Source organism: Xenopus laevis, chromosome 1L (assembly GCF_017654675.1).
Source record: "Xenopus laevis strain J_2021 chromosome 1L, Xenopus_laevis_v10.1, whole genome shotgun sequence".
NCBI lineage: Eukaryota > Metazoa > Chordata > Amphibia > Anura > Pipidae > Xenopus > Xenopus laevis.
The window spans coordinates 116,173,492-116,196,789 of NC_054371.1; the positions used below are offsets into that span (position 1 = coordinate 116,173,492).

The window sequence follows — 23,298 nt, forward strand, 5'->3', positions numbered from 1 at the left end:
ATGCTGGATAAGCATTTTCCAAATGGTTTATCACAGTGGTCAAATCAGTCTAGCTAGCAGATAACCTGCATACTGCTGCTACCTTCTTATTGGCCTGTCTGTACAAATTTACCAGTAAGTACAGTTCTAAAGTCCTAAACTGGAGAAGGTAAAGGGGGTCAGGTGGAGAATCCTAGTTAGAAATAAAGAGCCAGATGTTACAATTACAATCTTTCCAGGAAAGATTATTTGTTTCAATACACATGTGTAGAGATGAATCTTCAGATATACAGTACAATACTGTTCGGGTAAGAATAAAAATAAGCATCACAGGGTGGTAGTACATACTCCCTTTATTTTTTGCTTCTATTTACTGTTTTTTCCACATAACAATTAACATTTTTCTGAGCCAAGACTAGAACTCCTTTTCTGGAAAGTCTAATAGTCATCAATTACTTAAATGGAAAGAGAAGGCCACAAACGCCTGGGGTGTGTGTAGTTATTAATAAGATCTGCCATTAGAAAACCGTTTTTTTGTTTTATTGTGAAAATGTCAGAATGTGATGTAAGTGAAAACACAAACCATATATCTGGAGGGTGTTAACTTGTTCGGCTCTGGGCAGCCCAATAAAATGCAAACATACACTGGGGTTTAATTATATGCAGGGCTGGTTTTGGTAGAAGTAAGGAAACATGAATACCCTTTTATTTCAACTACATTTACTGGTTTGGAATGGTGGGGAGTTCATAGCTGGAATAGGTAGGTGAAATGGACTATATACTAACATTTGAGGAAAAACAGTTTAGAGATGTACAGTGAAACCTCAATTTTAAATTGCCTGTACACCATTTTTTTCTGGTCCCCTGAAAAAATAAAGGGGTTATTTATCAAAATTCATATTTGTGTAATTTTAGGATTTTTTCAACCTCGACAAAACTCAAATTTGAAAAACCACAACTATTTACTTAATTATTAATAGATCCAAATATAAAAAGCATTCACAAATAAAAATGCGGAACAAATCCGAATAAGAATAAATAGAGTTTGCAATTCCAAAGAAAAAAAAACCCTGAAAACTTCTAGAAGCTCAAAACAAAGATTCATGGAAACAAAAAAAAAATGAACGATAATAAATTGGCCCCTAACTGTAGTTATATGCAGATAAACATTCCAGAGTTCATTCCACATTATTAGTACATAGCTAAATATTAGAGGGAGACAGAAAACAAAAAGTGCAGTTAGTATGGAGTCCAACTTCAGTTAGTATGGAGTCCAACTTCTGTTAGTTTGGCAGCTTTGTGCTTCATAAGTGGTCTGAACGAGGGGGAGATTTATTAGTCAAGTTCATTAATTGGAACTATTTCCCATCCAGTTTAACCAACTAGTTTCTTGGCATAGTACAGTTCCAACTAGAAGCCATATTACTAGTGTGCCTACATTGGGGAATGCAGATTTCCACTAGGGACCCAATCACCTTGCTTCAGTAGCCCTTTATTGGTGAATGGTTCCATGCCAAATCTAAAAAAAAAAAGCCTCTGGAATTTGACACCTGGGGAATTCAGCCTCTGAGCTCCTACCTATTTTCCTATGCCTCAAGGGGGTGCTTTTAACTGGTTTCCTCTTCCACTCCAAAAACATGGGCTGATTAAATGGAACTGGCCATAGTATACAGTATGTGTGTAAATAGGGACATTACATTGTTAGCTATTCTGGGATGGGTACTGTTATGAATCAGTATTTAAAGCATTAGGTAAACATGCTAGTCCTGCATGAATAAATTATAATAAATAGTCCATCTTTTGAAGGTGCAATGGGCCACATATCGTGGCAATGTCTCCTAGTGCAAAGATTTTTTAGAGAATTGAGTCTCGTTGAGTCACTTATCCATGTTCATCTAAGAGAAGATCCTTGGATGGCCTTACTTACGGCTGCCCAACATTAACACTAAACTTGTAAACTTTTAGCTTTACGATGGCCAAACAACTTATCACCAAATCTTGGCTTACACCCTTACTCTAATTCCTCAATTTATGTCCTGCATAACTAAGATAATGATTAATGAATTAACACCTAGGGGCCGATTCACTAACTTTGAGTGAAGGATTCGAAGTTAAAAAACTTCGAATTTCAAAGTTTTTTTTGGGCTACTTCGACCATCGAATGGGCTATTTCGACCTACGACTACGACTTTGAATCGAAGGATTCGAAGTAAAAATCATTCGACTATTCGACCATTCGATAGTCGAAGTACTGTCTCTTTAAAAAATACTTTGACCACCTAGTTCGCCATCTAAAAGCTACCGAAGTGAATGTTAGCCTATGGGGAAGGTCCCCATAGGCTTGGCTAACTTTTTTTGATCGAAGGATATTCCATCGCTCGTTGGATTTAAATCCTTCGAATCGTTCGATTAGAAGGATTTAATTGTTCGATCGAAGGAATAATCCTTCGATCGAACTATCTGCGCTAAATCCTTCGACTTCGATATTCGATGGTTAATTAACCCTCGAAATTCGACCCTTAGTGAATCGGCTCCCTATAGTTGAGGGCACAGACAAGTTTCTAAAAATTTGGGAACCCTGGGTTCCATGGGCCTCCCTCTGTGAACTAAAATTGTCCCCTACCTACTACCCTAGAAAGTCCCCCTCCCTGTTTCCCCCCGCATAGTTCATTACCCAAATACATTGCTCACGTATTGGTGCAGAGTAATCGCAGCGGAGCTCATGGGCGCCATCTTCCGAATCTTCCGTCTTCATCTGTAAGGGAGCGATGTATTGGCGCATGCAGATGTTGGAGCAGTCTTTAAAGCATTGGGTAAACATGCTAGTACTGCATGAATAAATTATAATAAATGGTCCATCTCTTGATGGTACAATATGGTAACCACAGCCATGTAGCAGGGAAGATCTATGCTTTAAAAGATTCTCCTGTAGCTCCCCATCATCTTTTCTGCTAATTCACTGCACATGCTCTGTGCTGCTGTCACTTACTGAGTTTAGGGACCAACTCACAATATACAAAATAGAATTGTCACAATATAAGGCTGATTAGTACTTAATACATATAATTACTACGTCAGCTCAGAAACCAGTGCAATTAGCATCAGAATTTTAATAATTAATTTTTTAATAATCAGCCTTGTAGCATCAGCTTATATTACAGACAAACCTAATTTTCTGCTTGTAAATTTGCGACAACCCCTAAGCTTAGTGCCCCAACAACCACCTGTGAGTGTTACCAAGAGGTTACCCCCTGTTGGAAGTCCCAGATCATTGCTGCCATTGGGATGCTGAAACTTTATTGGGATGCTGGTACAAAAAGTTAGGTATGTAAAATATTGCATTTTTAACCATATTAATTTTTAGGGTTTAGTTCTCCTTTATGGGTTGGATGGCTTTTTAGCAAGTAAATATAAAAAGGCCATTGGTATTAATACCATGTTGGGACTTGGAGGAAGGATTTTTTTCCCCTTTCGTTAAACAGGATTTAAAGTATTTGAGGAAAATATTGAACTTGGTAGATGTGTCTTTCTTCAGCCTCAGTTAATGTTTAACTATGTATCAGCTGCATGTGTATAAGAGTCCAATTTTGAAAATTAATTTATAAAATGTGATGAGATGCGAGTAGAGTTTATTGTTAACACCTCTGAACTTACATTACCTGGTTTTATTTTGTGACTCTCATTGGGTACATTTGTCTGATCCAAGGAGCATTTAAATAAACATTAATGCAGTTAACCACATCCGCTTTCCCTCCTGAGAGCTTCATAGGTAAAGGCTCATCTACCCCATCTTGTACCAGAAATCATGGCTACAGTAAATCCAAGAGGATATGCTAACAGAGTCTGGCGTCTCATTGCTGTCAGAATTTTAACAAAAGAATAAATAGTTTATTTTTCCACAAAGTATTCATCACTTACATCAATACAGTGATTTATTAATACATTAAATACTCTTATTTATACTGGCCTCACACCAACACTATTTTCTCAATTTCACAACCTCGTTAGCTGTCTTCTTGTGAAAACCTCTCCTGGGTAAACCGTTCACAGAAGCGAAAGGCAAGAGTTCCATCAATTGGTTCGTGTTTAAAGCTCAGGGAACTGAGATCCGGAAAAGCTTTTCTTTTTTTTTAAACCTGATATTTCATTTCATCTTCTCACTTTCACTGCTTTGGGACAAAGAGAACTGTGAACAGGTTATGTTTTCTGTGGCTAAGTTATTGTCTTTTTGTCTCAGTAGACAAAAGATTAGAAATGTATTATTTATGTTGACTGAACTTTTAAAACATTGCTCTCCACCTCTAAATCTGTAGCACCATGAAAAAAGTAGCACATATTGTAAAAGCCAGATTCTTAGGCCCAGGTGCACTACAAAACCCATAATTACAATAATTTATAGGTGAGTTAGAGCTTGAATAGTATGTATCTGTCCATAAACAAAATGCTAGGCTGCTCAAATGTGTCCTTAAAATATACTAAGACAAAGACAGATACACAAGCAACTCTTGATTTGTTGTTCATTTACAGAAGCAGTATTAAGGATTTTCATGGTTAATATACAATAATAGGAGCCTTCTGCTTCCCTTCTCAATACATAAGCTAAATCACCTGCTTTGTGATGAAATCTTTAATAAAGCCTTCCACACACTAACAGCTGTATGTGTGGCATCCAGGGTTTCACTCTATGCATGTAACTGTCCCAATGGACAAACTGGAGGAAGACCAAAATCACTGCCTATCCTGTTTTACATGACTGCTTCTATACATTTCTCTATTTATGCTCCCAAACTAGTGTTTTTAGGATAAGGAATGCCTTGTCCCTTTCTATGGGTTATTGTATTATTGCAGATTTGTAGTTATTTTAGTAAATGAGCGCTTGTGGGTCTTTGAGGAAGAGCATTTGTTTGCAGTTATTATCCAGGGACAGCACAATTTAAAAAAAATGCATTAAGTTAGCGTATATTAATTTAAACAAAGTACACACATAATGTTGAATCAGAAGATATGGGGCCATATTTACTAAAGGGCAAAGTGACCTTCGGTAGTAAAAATTTGCCAAACTCTTTACTCTTCTATTCTATTAATCCTTTATCAGACGTTAGTTCAGCAATTAGTTGACCTCTACAATTGCAAGACTATACTCTTATTTAAATGCTCAACTGATATCCACTATGATGTTGTTCAGGAAAATGTTAAAACAATAAAAACCTTTAAATTAAAAAAAAAAATCGGCAAAAATTCAATCCGCATGGACATTGCCAATTTACTAACAGGCATAGAGGGCAATTCACTAGTGAAAGAGATTGTGCAATCATACTTTCGCATCCTTTCACCAGGCGCATTTTCACTCAGGTGACCGATCGTTACTCCGCAAATTCACTAAAGTGTGAATTTTACAGAACGTTACCTCTTTCACCAGAGTTTCCTTCGACATCTTAGACCTGGAGAACTGATAAGATAAAGCTACATCCTCCTCAATCTCATGTCAGTGACATCATATCCTATATCCTGTAACAACTCGCTCGCGTTTTTTCATATTTTAAAGCAGGATTGTCTCTAAAACTTCTAACTATTAAACATTTTTTTAAACTTTTTTTTAACCATTTGAGGGTCATGCCACATTTGTTTTAGGGTGGGGTTATGTCTAGTACATTAGAGGATCTCTTTTGTGTTTATTGTGCCTCCTTGGACATTTGTAATAATAAGTGGCCACTTCAAGCATTTGCACCAACATCTCTAATAATATATATATATATGGCATATATGTACCTGTCCTATTCAAATTGACCTACGTGTAAGTGTATTAGCAAATTTTTTGCTAGGCAGAAACTAAGGCTAGTGGAAGGTCGATATGAAATGCTCTCGCTTACGAATTTATGCTAGCTAAACTTTTCCAGCGGTCGGCCTCCGAGACGCAACTTTGTATTTTAGTGAATTAGCGTATGCACTGTGAATTAACGTCTGACAAAGAGGCCCAAAGTGTGGCAGAGCCTTCATAAGCGAAAATTCGCCCTTTGGTGAATTTGCTCCAAAGTCTTATAAAAATAATTTTTCAAATGTTTAATTAGATGGTTTCATAAAGACAGTCTTGTGGTGAAGAGCAGCACCTAATATATGTATGGATGTGACCTTGTAACGGGTGCTTGGGTGCTTATGTCAGTTTAAGAGCAAATGTTGTGCATCAGACTCTTGCACTAAAATCAAAGCTTGTTGCGGACTGACCACCAATTTATGTATTCCAACATTTACTGCATGCCCTTCAAATAACCAACAGAAGAGTGTTATTAGTTTGGAAAAGTTTGATCTATCAGTTCTGCATAGGGCGTAATATTAACAAATGTGTTCTTTAGCAAGGTCCAGTAAAAAGGTGCACAAACTGAATTCTTGCATGTAGACTATATTCTATCTCTGCTTCAGTGGGCTAGGAAAATTAGTCATCTGTTATTCCTAAGGAGGAATCACTAGACATCCCTTATTTACACCAACTCCTATAAGCATTAACTAACCAGGGCACTACATATTCAGAGCTTCTGGCAGTTCCCATAACTGCATCACAAACAAATTTGCTTTTATTGAATAAGCTTTTCTCGCTTTTAAATCAGGAATAAAAGCTTTGATTGATTCCTAATAAACTTTCTGAATATTTATCTTGAATTTATCTGATGAGTAATTGATACAAATAAATTCATATTCAGCTAATCAGTGATTAATACATAAGTATATCTATTTCAATAACTCTATGCTTTTGGTCAATTGTTTAGTCTAAAATGTTGAGTTAAGCGATTTTCCTTTTTTACTTCCTTTTCTCTTCTCATTTTATCCTTCTTTTATTTGTTTAAATGATGCTAGCCATAGAGGTATGTTCCTCTTTAATTTGTCCTTGTTTTATTTGGCAGATCCTAAAACACCATGATGATCAACATTTCACAGATGTATCGTAAGTTTCATTTTGTGATGAGATCAGTTCTTCCGGTTTCATAAAATTATATCTCTCTCTAATCCATTCTTCAATAGATGGTGGAACCTCTGCCTTCCAGTGCCTTGGGATTATTGTTGTAGCAGCTTGTAATACAATGCATTTGGTGCCCATTTTTTTACATTTGTTTACATTTTTGCATTTGTTTCTTGTGACTTTATAGTCAGACCCACTGCTATTCATATTCCAGACTCTCATTCAAACCACTGCCTGGTTGTTAAGGTAAACACCACCTTGGCTACCAGCTGCTGAACTTCCAAACTAGCGAATTGTGAATGAAAAGCTAAATAACTGAAAAAACACAAATCATTAAAAATGAAAACTAACTGCAGATTGTCTCCTAACATCAATGTCTATGTCAGACTAAAAGTTAACTCAAAGGTGAACAACCACTACAACCTAAATGCCTTCATCCACTCAGATTCTGAATAGGTTCAGTCTCTCTCCTAGTTTATTAAATAGGTTGGGGTTGGTGCTTTGGATTGTTTAAAATGCTTTCATGATTTCTTGTACCTTTTATGAAACAATTACGCAGACTTTTGTCACGTTTGCAATTCATAGCTAATCTACATCAGAACAAGAGAGGATAGTAACAATATAATTGTACAGAGTAACTAATGGAAATAACATGATCTCATTCATTATGTTAATAATTTATAACCATTCCACACTAACAACACCAGATGCAAGCATATTGGTTTTCAGCAGCAAACAAACTGAAGTTGGTACAAACCTGAGATTGCTCCAAAAATCACATGCGCATTAAATTATATTATATAAACAAAAAATCGTATTTCTTTTTTTGTTAAGAAAGCCCTTACAGTAATTAGGACACTAACAGGAAGGCATAGTATAATCTAACAAATAACAAAGGTTGGTAACCATTAGCGGCATTATTCGGAAACCTTGGTGGTACCATATGCTGCCCAACAACTACAAATACATTATTACCAACACATTCTGTACTTGAGTTTATTGCATTGGGTTTTATCAATGAAGGGCAACCTAAGGCCCTCCAGAAACTAAGAAAGCTTCCTGGACTGGCCAGGAAAGAGCAGGGTTGAAATCTTGTTTATGTTTGTTTTTTTTTAAATATAGTTTATGTTTGTTGCAACCCACAATCTTTAGGTGCATGGGCAGCACAGTCTAAGTAATATGTAATTTTCTACTGTGGCACTGAAGGTTAACGTAGCACCTAGTAAACACTGTTTGTGGACATTTATAAATACACTCTTTGTTGTCATGTAGTCCACATGTGTGTGCTTAAACCTGGCTTCCTGGCAAGTGGAATTAAGTCAGATAAAGAGAACAAGGACAAAATACAATGTGAAAATAATAGCTGAGCTATCTAAGTTAGAGAGGACACAAAACTATGGGGTGCCGTTTGTCCCAAATACATTCTGTATACAAAACTATCCCTAATACACAGAATGAATGTCTCTCATGTTATATTAGAATTTGTGACCATACACAGAGAAAAAAAATATACAAAAGAATTATTTCTATTAAAGAATGAAAACAAAATCTGGTTAGTGCACAAAAGGATGTCATTATATCACAAACTCCATTCTGTACAGTTTAACAAGCAATCTGTCTCACAAATGTATAACCTCCATGTAACGGACACACTTATGTGCAAAGTTACTTACAGAATGAATTATGTAAAAACAAAGTTGGACATAATATATAATAGTGTAACTAACTAGTGCTTGTCAAGCTAGATTTGAATGACAAAATAGATATTTGTGACAGAAAGCAAGATTTTATAGCACAGGATTTATTCTTTCCACAAAATGACAGTTTTGTTTCACAAAACAGATAAAATAACCATTCTGTGAAGCAACACTGTCAGTCACATTCCTGAACCAATAAGAACAAAGCTTATTGCCATATACAAACAAGATGAAAAGTGGCCAGCTCTGTTCCACATAGCTAAGGCAAAGTATCTGACCTGCTATAGAGGGCGCCCCCTAATGTCCCCTGTGCTGCATAGTAATAAACATTTCCTAAAAGAGCTGCTGTTAAACACTACAGGTTCATAAATGGAAGTTTTTACAAATGGCTGAGAAATATAATGCTGCACTTATACTGATTGTAGAAAAAGAAAAGTATGCAAAACATAAATATGATCATTTTAGCTGATATGGCTATTCTTATTGTAGTAACCTGCTTGTGTGGCCATTTTGGTTAAGGGCATTCCTGCTGTTTTGCCATTATCTTATGACTCACTCCTGTTCCTCTTCCTGTCTAAGCTGAGAGCAATAATGGGACAGGCCACACCCACCTGCCATCTTCTATTAAATGTACCAGAAGTTACTGTGCTTCTCTGGCTGCTTTGCCTGACTCTCAGAGTCAGTTATACGTTTTGTATATGACAGTTAGACTCCAATGTCTCCTCCTAGCTGTAATCTTGCACCAATTAGCTTGTAGTAGTCTCTTAATAATCATGTGCTTACCTATAGTTCAACTACTACATAATAGCTTTAGCCAGAGACTTGGAACTGATCATGTGCACACATACCTCCCAACTGTCCCTTTTTCAGAGGGACAGTCCCTCTTTTGACAGCTCAACCTGAGGTCCCTCATTTGTACTGGAAAGTCCCTCTTTTCTCTGCACTGAACAGCCAGAAAAAGAAGTCATCTGTAGTATGGGTACTTCAATGTGGTAAACAAATTACTCACCACGTAAGGGAAGTGGCCCAGGTGCACTGCCCTGAGCCCTCAGCATTGGGGGCAGACAAACCGAAATGTAAAAAGGAGCAGACACTCAATGAACGCAGACTTCCAGCAGGCACCAATTCAAAGTGTAAAGATCTTTATTGTGTCCAAAATTTCTAACTTAATTGGCTTTTGGCAGAGAGGCCAGTACAGCTAACAGGTGCAACTAAGATACTTTGTAACAATTTTGAGATAAGAAAATAAGTAATTTTAACAGTTTAGATAAGGAGAAATATTTTCAAACTTTTATAACCTGCCAAACTTTGTAAAATGAACATGGTAATTACAGGGTGTGGCCACAAAAATGGGTGTGGTCAAAAAAATTTGCCGCGCTACATGACAAAAATTTTTTTGTCCCTCTTTTTACTTTTTACCAAAATGTTGGGAGGTATGACCATGCATTCTGTATAGTATGATGTGTAGGTTATATGAGCAGCCACTCCTGAGTACTGTGTGTAAACAAAAGGGGGTCATTTAGGCAGGGGCAATTTTAGGGGATCATAATCTATTTATATAGAAGCAACAAGCTGCACAATGCTTTATATTTATTTATAACAAAAGACTCTAATGATGCCGTCCCCTTACCTGCCCAGTGCTTAACCCTTTTACATCAGAGTGGGTCGAGGGGGGCACAACACTAGAGCAGAGAGCACAACTGCGCCCATGTCACATGCATGTCCAGGGCCGCCAGCAGGGGGGGACAGGGGGGACAAGTGTTCCGGGCCTGAAGGGGGGCCCAGAAGTGCTGCATTTTTCAAAGAGCCGGGTCCCCTTTACGAGCGCCCGAGCCCTGCGGCCATTTCGCATATTACCGAATGCGGAAGTGCCGAAAAGACGAAGCTGAAGTCCCGAAGCGGTGAAAGACCCGAATTCACGAAAGGAGGTGAAGTTGAAGTCCTGAAGCCTTTTGTTTACACACAGTACTCAGGAGTGGCTGCTCATATAACCTACACATCATACTAAACACAATGTGTGATGCACATGATCCGTCCCAAGTCTCTGGCTAAATCTATTATGTAGTAGTTGAACTATAGCTAAGCACATTATTAAGAGACTACTACAGGTATGGGATCCCTTATCCGGAAACGCGTTATCCAGAAAGCTCCGAATTACGGAAAGATCATCTCCCGTAGACTCCATTATAATGAAATAATCCAAATTTTTAAAAATGATTTCCTTTTTCTCTGTAATAAAAAAACAGTATCTTGTACTTGTTCCAAACTAAGATATAATTAATCCTTATTGGAAGCATAACCAGCGTATTGGGCTTATTTACTGTTTACATTATTTTTTAGTAGACTTAAGACTTGAAGATACAAATTACGGAAAGACCCCTTATATGGAAACTAAGCCCCAGGTCCCGAGCATTCTGGATAACAGATCCTATACCTGTACAAGCTAATTGGTGCAAGATTACAGCTAGGGACTGTCCCTCTGAAAAAGGGACAGTTGGGAGGTATGTGTGCACATGATCAGTCCCAAGTCTCTGGCTAAAGCTATTATGTAGTAGTTGAACTATAGGTAAGCACATGATTATTAAGAGACTACTACAAGCTAATTGGTGCAAGATTACAGCTAGGAGGAGACATTGGAGTCTTAACTGTCATATTCAAAACTTATAACTGACTCTGAGAGTCAGGCAAAGCAGCCAGACAAGCACAGTAACTTCTGGTACATTTAATATAATATGGCAGGTGGGTGTGGCCTGTCCCATTATTGCTCTCAGCTTAGACAGGAAGAGGAACAGGAGTGAGTCAAAAGATAATGGCAAAACAGCAGGAATGCCCTTAACCAAAATGGCCACACAAGCAGGTTACTACAATAAGCATAGCCATATCACCTAAAACATACCTCCCAACTGTCCCTTTTTCGGAGGGACAGTCCCTCTTTTGCCAGCTCAACCCGCAGTCCCTCATTTGTACTGGAAAGTCCCTCTTTTCTCTGCACTGAACAGCCAGAAAAAGAAACAAGTTTCTCACTTAATTGGCTTTTAGCAGAGAGCCCAGAACAGCTAACAGGTACAAATAAGATACTTTGCAACAATTTTGAGACACAAAAACACAGTTTAGATAAGGAGAAATATTTTCAAACTTTCATAACCTGCCAAATTTTGTAAAACAAACATGGTAATTAGGGGGTGTGGCCACAGAAAGGGGTGTGGTCCAAAAATTGCTGCGCTACGTGCGGAAAAAAAATTTTTGTCCCTCTTTTTACTTCCAAAATGTTGGGAGGTATGCCTAAAATGATTATATTTATGTTTTGCATACTTTTATTTCTCTACAATCATTATAAGTGCAGCATTATATTTCTCAGCCATTTGTAAAAACTTCCATTTATGAACCTGTAGTGTTTAACAGCAGCTCTTTTAGGAAATGTTTATTACTATGCAGCACAGGGGACATTAGAGGGCGCCCTCTATAGCAGGTCAGATACTTTGCCTTAGCCATGTGGAACAGAGCTGGCCACTTCTCATCTTGTTTGTATATGGCAATAAGCTTTGTTCTTATTGGTTCAGGAATGTGACTGACAGTGTTGCTTCACAGAATGGTTATTTTAACTGTTTTGTGAAACAAAACTGTCATTTTGTGGAAAGAATGAATCCTGTGCTATAAAATCTTGCTTTCTGTCACAGATATCTATTTTGTCAGTCAAATTTAACTTGACAAGCACTAGTTAGTTACACTATTATATATTATGTCCAAGTTTTTTTTTACATAATTCATTCTGTAAGTAACTTTGCACATAAGTGTGTCCGTTACATGGAGGTTATACATTTGTGCGACAGATTGCTTGTTAAACTGTACAGAATGGAGTTTGTGATATAATGACATCCTTTTGTGCACTAACCAGATTTTGTTTTCATTCTTTAATAGAAATAAGTATTTTGTATATTTTATTTCTCTGTGTATGGTCACAAATACTTATATACCATGAGAGACATTCATTCTGTGTATTAGGGATAGTTTTGTAAACAGAATGTATTTGGGACAAACGGCACCCCATACAAAACAGCCACAGCCTTTGAGTGCATAAAAACAATGTCCAACTATATTTATATAAAATATGTAGAACACAGAACCAGGGCAGAAAAGCAATACCAACACATTTATAAATCTATTAAAATGTGGAATCGCTCTGGAAACTTTTTTCCAGGAAGCTACAAATAACATGAGGGTCATCTCCTACAGAGTCCATTTTAAGCAAATAATTCTAATTTTATTAGACAATTTAAGTTTTCTCTGTTATAATCACAAAACAGTTCCTTGTACTTGAAGGTAACCAAGCTGCATAAATCTATATTGATGACAAAATAATCCCATTTAATGTGTACATGATATTTTAGATTTAAGGTATGGAGATCTCAATTACAGAAAGTCCCCGTATATAAATAAAAAACCCTGGTCCAAGCATTCTGGATAATAGAGCCTACACCTGTATATTTATATATTTAGGGGGCCGATGCATCAAGGGTAAAATATCGAGGGCTAATTAACCCTCGATATTCGACTGGGAATTAAAATCCTTCGACTTCGAATATCGAAGTCAAAGGATTTTAGCGCAAATAGTTAGATTGAACGATCAAAGGATTTTAATCCAACGATCGAAGAATTATTCCTCGACCAAAAAAACTTAGGCAAGCCTATGGGGACCTTCCCCATAGGCTAACATTGGGTTCGGTAGGTTTTAGATGGCGAACTAGGGGGTCTAAGTTTTTTCTTAAAGAGACAGTACTTCGACTATCGAATGGTCAAATAGTCGAACGATTTTTAGTTTGAATCCTTCGATTCGAAGTAGTAGTCGAAGGTCGAAGTAGCCCATTCGATGGTCGAAGTAGCCAATTCGATGGTCGAAATAGCCCAAAAAACACTTTGAAATTCGAAGTTTTTTTTACTTCGAATCCTTCACTCGAGCTTGGTGAATTGGCCCCTTAATGTATGCACCCACTTGTTGTACAGAGCTGTGGAATATGTTGGCGCTTTACAAATCTGTGATAATAATAAAGAAACTAGTGTCTAACAGTCATGCACTGACCATTTTGTTTATATATTTGTAACTGTGAGCACATTTAGTACAGTTTGTTCTCCTGATTAAATTTAGGTATCTTTCTGACAAATCTGTAGAAGCCCCATAATGTAGATTCTGAACCTTTAACATAGTATGTGTAAACATTTGATATATGATGTTGAATATACATACATCTGGTTTAATAATGGAAGCACTATGTCAATGTAACGTAAAAAAAATCCTTGAATAAAACCTTCTCTGAGTATTCAGCAGCTGATTTTTAGAAACACTTTTTTAGAAACACTTAAGCTAAGTATGAGATCTGAGGCTTGGATAAAGCAGCCCTTACTTCAGGGCCATTGGATCAGCTTCCACTGTGCATGTTCTGACACATGTGACCCTTGCATTCCATTCTAATAGGGAACATCCCCAAGTTCAGAGCATATGCCACACTTAAGTCATCCACATACTGGGGCTCTATTGGCCAGACAGTCAGGAAGTGCTGGAGTCCTCTATTTCTCCTTGTTCAAGAGCCTTGCCCTGGGGCCAAGGGGCAAGGAAGCGCTGTCTGGAAAGTATAAAGGGCATGACTTATATACTTATATGATATTTTCTTGTGTTTTTTCCCTCTTATGCTTTAGAGATAAAAATATTGAGAGACTTTATGCTGCCAGGAATGATTGCACAGTTAAATAATTTTGCTATGCCCATTACAGTTACATGGATAAAAATAGGAAGCAGTGTTTACTTATAGAGCGTTATGTAATTAAGCAGAATAATATAAAAGCTCACAGGTATGCATGATGACAGATATATTATAACCAAGTGCCATTGTATAACAATATATAGGGGTAGATTTATAGAGACAGAGTTTTTTCTGTAGTAAACTCTAATATCACATTTTGATACATCTACCCCAAAAGGTTTAATTGTTGTAACATGGCACTCGCCTCATGCAATCAGAATTACCTAGTAGCCCACTAGATGGAGATAGTCAATCTCACATATCCAGCTGCTGCCCTGAGGCAGCTGTCACGGTTGGCACCCAACACCAGAACAAATGCCAAGCACCCTGGTCTCGGCTCGTGCTTCACCTGTAGTGTGACCGCCTTTGGCCTCGGGAGGAGCCCTCAGCTACCTGGATGCCACCAGGACTTAAATGAGAGGTGCAAGGATAGAGGTTCTGGATAAGCAGAGGGGCACAACTGTTAGCAAAGTCTTTGGGCAGAAGGTCGTGGTACAAGGTGTTAAACTGAATCGTAGTCGGAACTGGCCAGGTCGAGGCAGGCAGAAAGTGAGTGTAAACAAATCAGGCTGGGTCTGGGCAGGCAGCGTTCAAAGTGAGGTCAGGCAGGCAAGGGTCAAAACCGGGAGATCAAAGGGATATACGTAGCAGAAGAGGTAGTCGAAATTCAGGCAATGGATCAGGAAATGGATCAGGATACAGAGGTCAGAATCGTCAGGAACAGGCAGGGGTCACAACAGATAGTCAGAATCAAGCTCAGAATCAGAATAGCAAAAAGCTAAAGGCACGAGGAACAAACCTATAACAGGCAATGAGAATCTGCATAATGGCCCTTTAAATATTTTCCAATTTCGCCCCATTGTGCGCTGACGTCATCATGCACCAATTTACACAGCAGAGGCGCGCCGCACGCACCCTTAACAAAACGGCGCAGGAGGAAACAGCCGTCTTCCCCGCCGTCCCCCCACTAGACCACCAGGGTAAGCCATTACAGCAGCTGAAGCAATGCCGTCCCTACACCCCTTCTAGATCTTCTCTTGGCTTCTGTAGTTCCTCATAACTACAATTTCTTGATAACATTATGGACAATAGCGAGCTGGGAGCTTTTGCAATCTTTCTATAGCCTTCCCCTTTGTAGGCATCAATTCCCTTAGGGGGTTATTTATCAAATGATTTAAGAAAAAACTCAAATAGTAAAAACTCAGTGAATTCAGGGTGAACAATCCGTAAACTTGTATTAAGTTTAAGTTTTCCGTAGGAAACATCATGAAGGCTATTGACATCTTCAAATGGTTCAAGGGACCTCTGCTATTCACTTCTACATGACCTCGGGGTAAAATAAATATCGAAAAACTCTAGTTTTTTTATATTTACAAAAACCTGAAAAATTTTAGTTTTTTTTAAACCCTGAAAATCTCTCGTCAAAAAACTACAATTTTTCAGGAAAACACAACTCAACCTTTGATAAATCTGCCCCTTAATTTCCAAATCTCACTCAGGTTGAAGCCCACAGTTGTCAACCGGCAACAGTCAACTCATAAAGGCCTAGTGGGGGCAATTAGGGTGAGGGACCTTGCAAAAATCACTGAACATACTTCTGCAAGTGCCACAATTACTATTTTCTTTGTTCTTGTTTTTTTGAATTTGGTGAAATAAACGTAACTGTGCATTAATATTTGCAAATAAGTTGTGATCCCTGTTCTAGTTGTTTTCTTACTTTTCTCTTACATAAATATAAATGAAAGTGTACTTAATTAAATATGTTATTTGCAAAGGGTCCCAAACGTTTGCATTGAATGGTATGCAGGCCCTGATTTGTGGAAAGGCCACCTAGGCCCGGGCCAAGGGCAGCAGGATTTTAGGGGGGGGGCATGCTGCCCAACCACACCCACATTGGTTCAAAAATGCGCTGGGTATACAATAATTTTTTAATTTTCCTGTGCGCCAATCCCCATTGCTCCTGTCCCCCTGGAGACAGGGGCAATGAACGGTAGTGGGCCTAGGGGCGCCCACTATGTAAATCCGGCCCTGATGGTATGTCTGTTAGGGGGCCTTGCAAATGGGCAAAGGACATACTGATGCCTGGCATACCTGCAATTATTATACAGTGTCAACAACGTGTTCCAGATTAAATGTAAGGTAGCAGAGGATCTAACCTTTCTGGAATGCAAACCTTCAAAAAAAATACTGTGGAGATACATGATAAATTGAGAGTCTGACTAGCAACCTAACATACAATAAGCGATGCATTAAATAATGAAAACTTAGCCACTGCAAATGGTTACCCCTCCAATTTAGGCATTCCTACATCATTCCAATGTTTGATTGGAATTCAATATATTCCCTGTCATTTTGCGTACATAGAGGATCAAATCAGTAAATAATAAATGGCAGGGCCAGGCCAAGCTGACCGGGCGCCCTGCTATATTAAAAGAACATTGAAATTCACTAAAGTGTGAATATTCCAGTGTGTTACCCCTTTCGCCAGAGTCTGCTTTGCCAGGTTATACCTGGCGTACTGATAAGATGAAGCTACATCCTCCTCAATCTTTTGTCAGTGACATCATATCCTCTATGCCGAAAAGTCATAAAAAATAGACAAAACGCTGGTGTTTTTTCATATTTTAACGTGGGATTATGTTTGAAAGTTGTTACTGTTAAATATATATTTTTAATTTTTTTTTAACCATTTGAAGGTCATGCCACATTTGTTTTAGGATGGGCTCATGTCTAAGACAATAGATGATTTATTTTGTCTCTATTTTGCTTCCTTGGACATTTTTAATAATAAGTAGCCACTTCAATTAATTTCACTATCATCAGTAATATGTATATGCCCTTTTGTACCTGTCCTATTCAAATTGACTTGAAAAGTTTCGCCAGGCAGAAAGTAACGCTAAAGAAACTTAACTTCATATTTTGATGAATAAGTGTATGCCCTGCGAATTAACGTCTGACAAAGTTGCGCGAAGTGTGGTGGAGCCTTCCGAGGCAAAAATTCGGCCTTTAGTAAATTTGCCTAATGGTCTTTCCACCCAAGTATAATACATTTGTGTGACAGATGTAAGGACATTACCTTGATAGAAAGTGTAGCTTATATGTGCTTACTAAATGCAAATATTTTACTTCAGTGTGTATAGGATTAGTAGACTTATCTTATATGCATACTGTATATATTTAGCAACATATTAACATTTCTACACATTATTAACACACACTCTAGTTTTTTAAATATACCACAAAAATCACTTTTTTTGCAAAGTATACGTATGTGCCATAGGACTGCAGAGTACAACACAGGCAGTGTGCAGTCTGAACCTTTCCATTCCTGTGCTATGGCTCTTGTTAGCTCTTGCTCTCCCAGTTACACTGTGCAAATTATTCCTCAGGAACCTAGGCAGCAGTTAGAGTTAACAGCCTCACTAGATTCTCCTGCTTGTATGTGCCAATAAATTTGGCTTCTGTCTTTTCCCTGACACAAAATTCTATATTAACTCTTTCCCCTCGTTGCCCTTGTCCCCTCCCCTTTAATTATGCAAATCTTCATCAAAGGGACCGGAGCAATGGTGATTAGCGCATTCAGGCCTGGGCAGTACCCAATACACCTCCAACTTTTTTTAATAGGTAACTTTTTATCAACATTTCCAAAAGAAAACAAAAAAGTGGGATACAGAAAAGAAAAAAAGGGGGGGGGAGGTACAGCAAGTCAATAGAAACGGAACATCATTTACATTCCATAATCACACAGAATAATATCATGCATAATTCAAGGCAACATTGGCAGGTGCACATCTGTCCAAGGGTCCCAAATATTCCCAAACTTTCCAGGAAAACCTCTGGCTTCATAGGTCAGTTTGATCAAAGGGAGCAATTTGTTAACATATTGTACCCAGTCACCCTGTTTTGGAGGTAAAGGAGCCATCCACTTCATAATAATTATTTTCCTAGCATAGTAGAGGAGGGATCTAACTAGAACTCTTGTTCTGGTTGCATTATACACCTCCAACTTTATGTATAATATCTCCATCCTACCCATATCTTGAGTAAAATCTGCCTCTGCGTCTCCTGCTACACCTGCTTTTTAAAGGGGTAACTAACCTTTGAGTTAAAGAAACAGTAACATCAAAAAAAATTAAACTGATTTAAAGTAAATACAATATAATGTACTGTTGCCCTGCACTGGTAAAAATAGTGTGTTTGCTTCAAAAAGACTACTATAGTTTATATAAAAAAAAGAAAAAACCTAGTACATCATATTTGAATTACTTTTATTTTTTTTTTCAATTATTTGCTTTCCTCTTTTCAGCTTCAGACCCTCTGCTATTCACCTACCCTTTTTTTTCATTTAAACCACCGCCTCATGGCTAGGGTAATTCAGATCCCAGCAACCAGATAACCTCTGAAGTTCAAGATGGTAGATGTGCTGAAAAAGGGAAAAGGGAAAATAATTAAAAAAAAAACACACAAAAAGATTCAAAATAAAGACTAACTGCAAATGTTCTCTAAATATCACTGTCTACATCATGCTCAAATTTAAAGGAGAACTACCCCTTTCTTCTCTACAGCCCATCCTAAATTCCACAGATTAGACAGCTATTTACCTGCTTTCTCAACTAAAAATGAAAGCTGGAATGTTGCGTCACCCTCAAATGCACAAACATGTGACTGTGAATTTACCCCTCCAGGATTTGTATCCATTCCATTGTGTTTTTTCTACTCCTTTACAAGTCTAATAGTAAGGGCTTCAGTGCAGTGCACAGTGGAATACATTTTTGGCACTTAGATAGAATGTTTCCTATTTTATGTTGCTTCTCTTAGGTACTATGTGCTCTGTATGGCACCGCATAAATAAATGTTTGCATGGTAAGATTTATTCGTCACATTAAATGATTCCTGCTGCAGAACCCAGTCAGTGGGAGAACATATGAAGTGAGGGAAGGAGGCAGGCCTGCTGTCTTCAATTGCAATCTATATTTCTCTTAAACAGGTTATAACAGTTTATGTCTTTGTGTTGGCTTCTTCTTTTGGAAAATGTAAAAAATATGTATTAACGTTAGAAAGAAAACTTGCAATTAAGACCACGTTTTCCTCTGGCTTTACATGTCTGCGTTTCATTTCCGAAAATGGGTGGCTCTTACCCAATTTGCGGTTGATTTTCTCCAACCCCCAGTTGACAGATTCATTTAGAGACGTAAGAATCTAAGTCCGGTTTTGACAGCATAATAAGTCTTTGGTCTGCAAGTTGGAGCTAAATGCATGAATTGGCTATAATGTGCCTCTCTTCCAGATATTATTTTCTTCTCCCCATCTGAAAATAATTTATATTTGTCCACATTATATTATCTAAAAAAAGGATCATTAGGAGGAAATTCTTCAACCATTAAACAGCAAAAGGATTTATGGTTACAAAGATGCAGGAAGAGAAAGTCACATTTCCAGACAAATGGACACAAAGTGCTTGTTTGCACAAAAAAAGTAACCATTTATTCACCAAAGCCCAGATAGACTGTTATTTTTATCCAGTCTATTTTTTTTCCGAAGTCTCTATTAAAATATTTTAAGGTTTAGACACATATTAAATAGGGGGAAATTAAAAAATCAAGAATATTGAAGAGCTATGGTTCTGCAATATGTGTTGTACGATTCCATAGGATTCCCTAGATGCTATTTATAGACCTAATAAGTATGACAGTGATTATCATTACGTTCAGTTCCAGCCAAGGCCCTATCCACATTTAGTTTCTATTTTCCCTATGGGTCCTTTGGGTTTTCTTGTATAGTTCTAAAATATACAAAGAAAGCTTCCCTCTTGTGCAGTCAGCTTGATAAACATGCACTTGCTGCATCACAAGCCTAATAAAACAAATGATTTATGCTTTCAAAGTTGGCCACATGGGGTCACCATCTTGTAACTTTGTTGAACATCTCTTCAAGACCAAGACTGTGCACATGCTCAGTGTGTTCTAGGCTGCTTAGGGATCGTCATAAATTATCAAAACAGCACAAGTGAAATAATATCTGCTAGAAGCCGATAGAGCAAGACTGATTAATAATCAGAATAGGCAGACTGTGCTGGATCCTGTGTTGTTTTCATGTAATCTAATGTGGATTTTATAGTTTTTGTAATGTTTAATACAAACTTTCTCCAACTCTGCAGAACTAATGGCTGCAGCAAAATAATCCTCCAAATAGAATCCCAGTTTATCTGTTTAAATCTGGCTCCATAATCTTTGTCCCTGCAGCTGGAGTTGGAAACGGTAAAGGGGATGTAAAGGCAAATATAAAATCCAATTCATGTCTCTACACAGTCACCGACTGCTCTACAGGGAAACAAACAAAGCTGCTTGAGTTCTGCACGGCTGGGATGTAAGGTGGAGTGTTCCCCCTGCTGTTCATAAGTATGATTGTTTCCCTGCAGAACAGTTAGGGACCAATTCCTATCCACAGCAATAAATGAAGGGAGAATACTGCATATAGTCGGGTTATAAAAATGGTACACATTTATATTATATATTGGAGGTAGGCTTCTTTTTCATTAAAGAAAGTAAAAATGTGATTTTATTTTTTTGACTTTACATGCCCTTTAAGATTAATAATTACAAGAAGGAATCAGTTTATCCATTTGTAGGTTGCCATGAGGCAAACTTCCCAGTATATAACTGAAAAAAAATGATTTTACATCCCTGAATTTTCCCAGAAATTACACATTTTTTTGCTGTCCCATATCGGTGCTTACCTATGTGCTTTTTTCCCTGGATTTTACGTTTTCCCAGAATTTAAACTGTTTCATCCACCATCTTTTGAGTGTCAGTGACACTGCACAAGCTTGGTGTGCATTGGGCTGCTGTTGCAAAGAGAATAGGGGTGCTCAGAAATCAATTTGGAAACAGAATGCACTGGTTCCTATGCTGCCATGTAAAGGGAAACAGAGTTTATAACTAACTAGCCTTGTATAAGTAATTGTATACTATATACTTTATATAACTGAATAACTATATAACTTGATTATTACTTGGTATTCAAGTTATTGTAAGAATCACAGGGCATGTGCTTAAATCAGAAGAAAAGAAAAGCAATCATAAAGGAAACACCAAGTGAGTTAAGAAACTCACGATGGGTATCAGGGAAAAAAACCTTGTTAGTTAGGTATTTTTCCCCTGAGTGGGCTTTCTTAAGTAAGAAAAAGCTCAGTAGCTTTGAGCTGAAAGGCTTAAGCAATCATAAATCGACCCCAATGTGTTGCATTTGTCTAATAATTTTAACGTTAGTTCTCCTTTAATAAACCTAACCATCTATGTTATATATTTAGATGCTTCAAATAGATGGTAATGGTTTTCCTTTAGCTTTTCAAGTGTAGCTCGCATTATTTTCTCTTAAAATAATATTTATAGTTTCTAGCAACACATACACATAGCTGTAATCTTTCTAAGAAGGATTCATTGCTGATGTGTAATATTTTCAGTTTCTGGGGCATTTGGCCCTTATATTGACTAGGATAAAAAATGATGAAGCATTAGTAAATATAAAAATGTAGTGAGGAATAATAGAATTGCCAGAATAAATGCACCATTGTTTATTTTATGTATAATAATAAAAATATATAAAGTGACTTACTGTACTATTAGTACTTGTCAACCTAAGCTGGGCCTATTGATCAGGTGCAAATTAAAGTTCAGTAACAGTATGAATTGGAACCAACTGTCTGATGACTAGAACAAAATAAGGGGAAGAAACCTCTTGAAAATTGTAGTGACATTATTTTCATGCAATTATTATATTGGAAAATTAAATACACTGGTATTTAGTAAGTGCTAAAGAATGTGAATCCCCTAATATAACCCATAATAGTAGTGGTACAGTTCTCATCCTTGCTTCATTCAGCTAACCAGAATGTTCTGCAAAGAGCTGTTATCCCCCCTGGGTGCTGCTTTATAGCTCTCTTTAGGTAGCCATTAGCTGGATATTAATAGTAATGAGGGGCTGATTCATACCACCCAACATTTGAAATTCAGAAAGAATGACAAAAAGTTCTTCAGTGTGCAGTGCAGCAACATTTTTTTGACCCTGCCCATCTTGTTGCCACACCCCCCTAAATACCATGTCCATTTTACAAAATTTGACCGTTTATGGAAGTTTGAACATATTTCTGGGGGTTTTAGGGCAATGTTTTATGTTATTACAATTTATCTAATGAAGGTGTATTGCCCTGTAATTTGCAAGTCTCAGTTCTTCCAAGATGCATGCTTATCTTAAATAGTTACAATTGTATCTTTCCTTATCTTAAATTGTTACAAATGTATCTAAGTGCAAGTGCTGAGTATTTTGTGCTCTCTGCCAAGCTTTTTATTTCATTAGAAACTTTGTATCTTTTTCTATCGTCAGTGCAGGAGGTCAAAGAGAAACTCTGAACTTTTCAGTAACAATCCAGGACTGCGGACTGAGCTGTTAAAATTGTGACTGTCCCGCTAAAAATAGGACAGTTGGGAGGTGTGGCTGATTTTCGAACACAGCTAAATTGTACCAGTGAAGAAACCAATAACAACCAATCATGAATTCGTTTTGACTCGTCAGCCAGGCCTGGACTGGCAATCTGTGAGTTCTGCCAAATGCCATGGGCTGCTGTAAGGTACCACAAAAATGTACTATTTAGTGGGCTAGGGACTGTTTGGGCCTCTATTTACTTGGAATACCAGGGCTTATTTTGACTCCAAGTCCAGACCTGTAAAAAATTAAAGCACAAATATAATTGGTTGTCATGAATACCTGTACTGGTGCATTTGTGTACCTATGTAATATGAGTAGTCCTGCACTTGTGAGTATTCCTCTTGAAATACAGAACATGTTCACTGTGGCTCAGTCAGGGTGTTTAACTTAT

At 37.6% G+C, this 23,298-nt stretch overlaps 1 protein-coding gene across 1 annotated transcript in view; it reads right to left on the bottom strand.

Moving 5' to 3' along the window:
- The window catches only part of fkbp8.L (FKBP prolyl isomerase 8 L homeolog), a 450,571-nt gene that overhangs the window by 73,144 nt on the left and 354,129 nt on the right, over window positions 1-23,298 (bottom strand). The gene's annotated exons all lie outside the window — the stretch shown is intronic.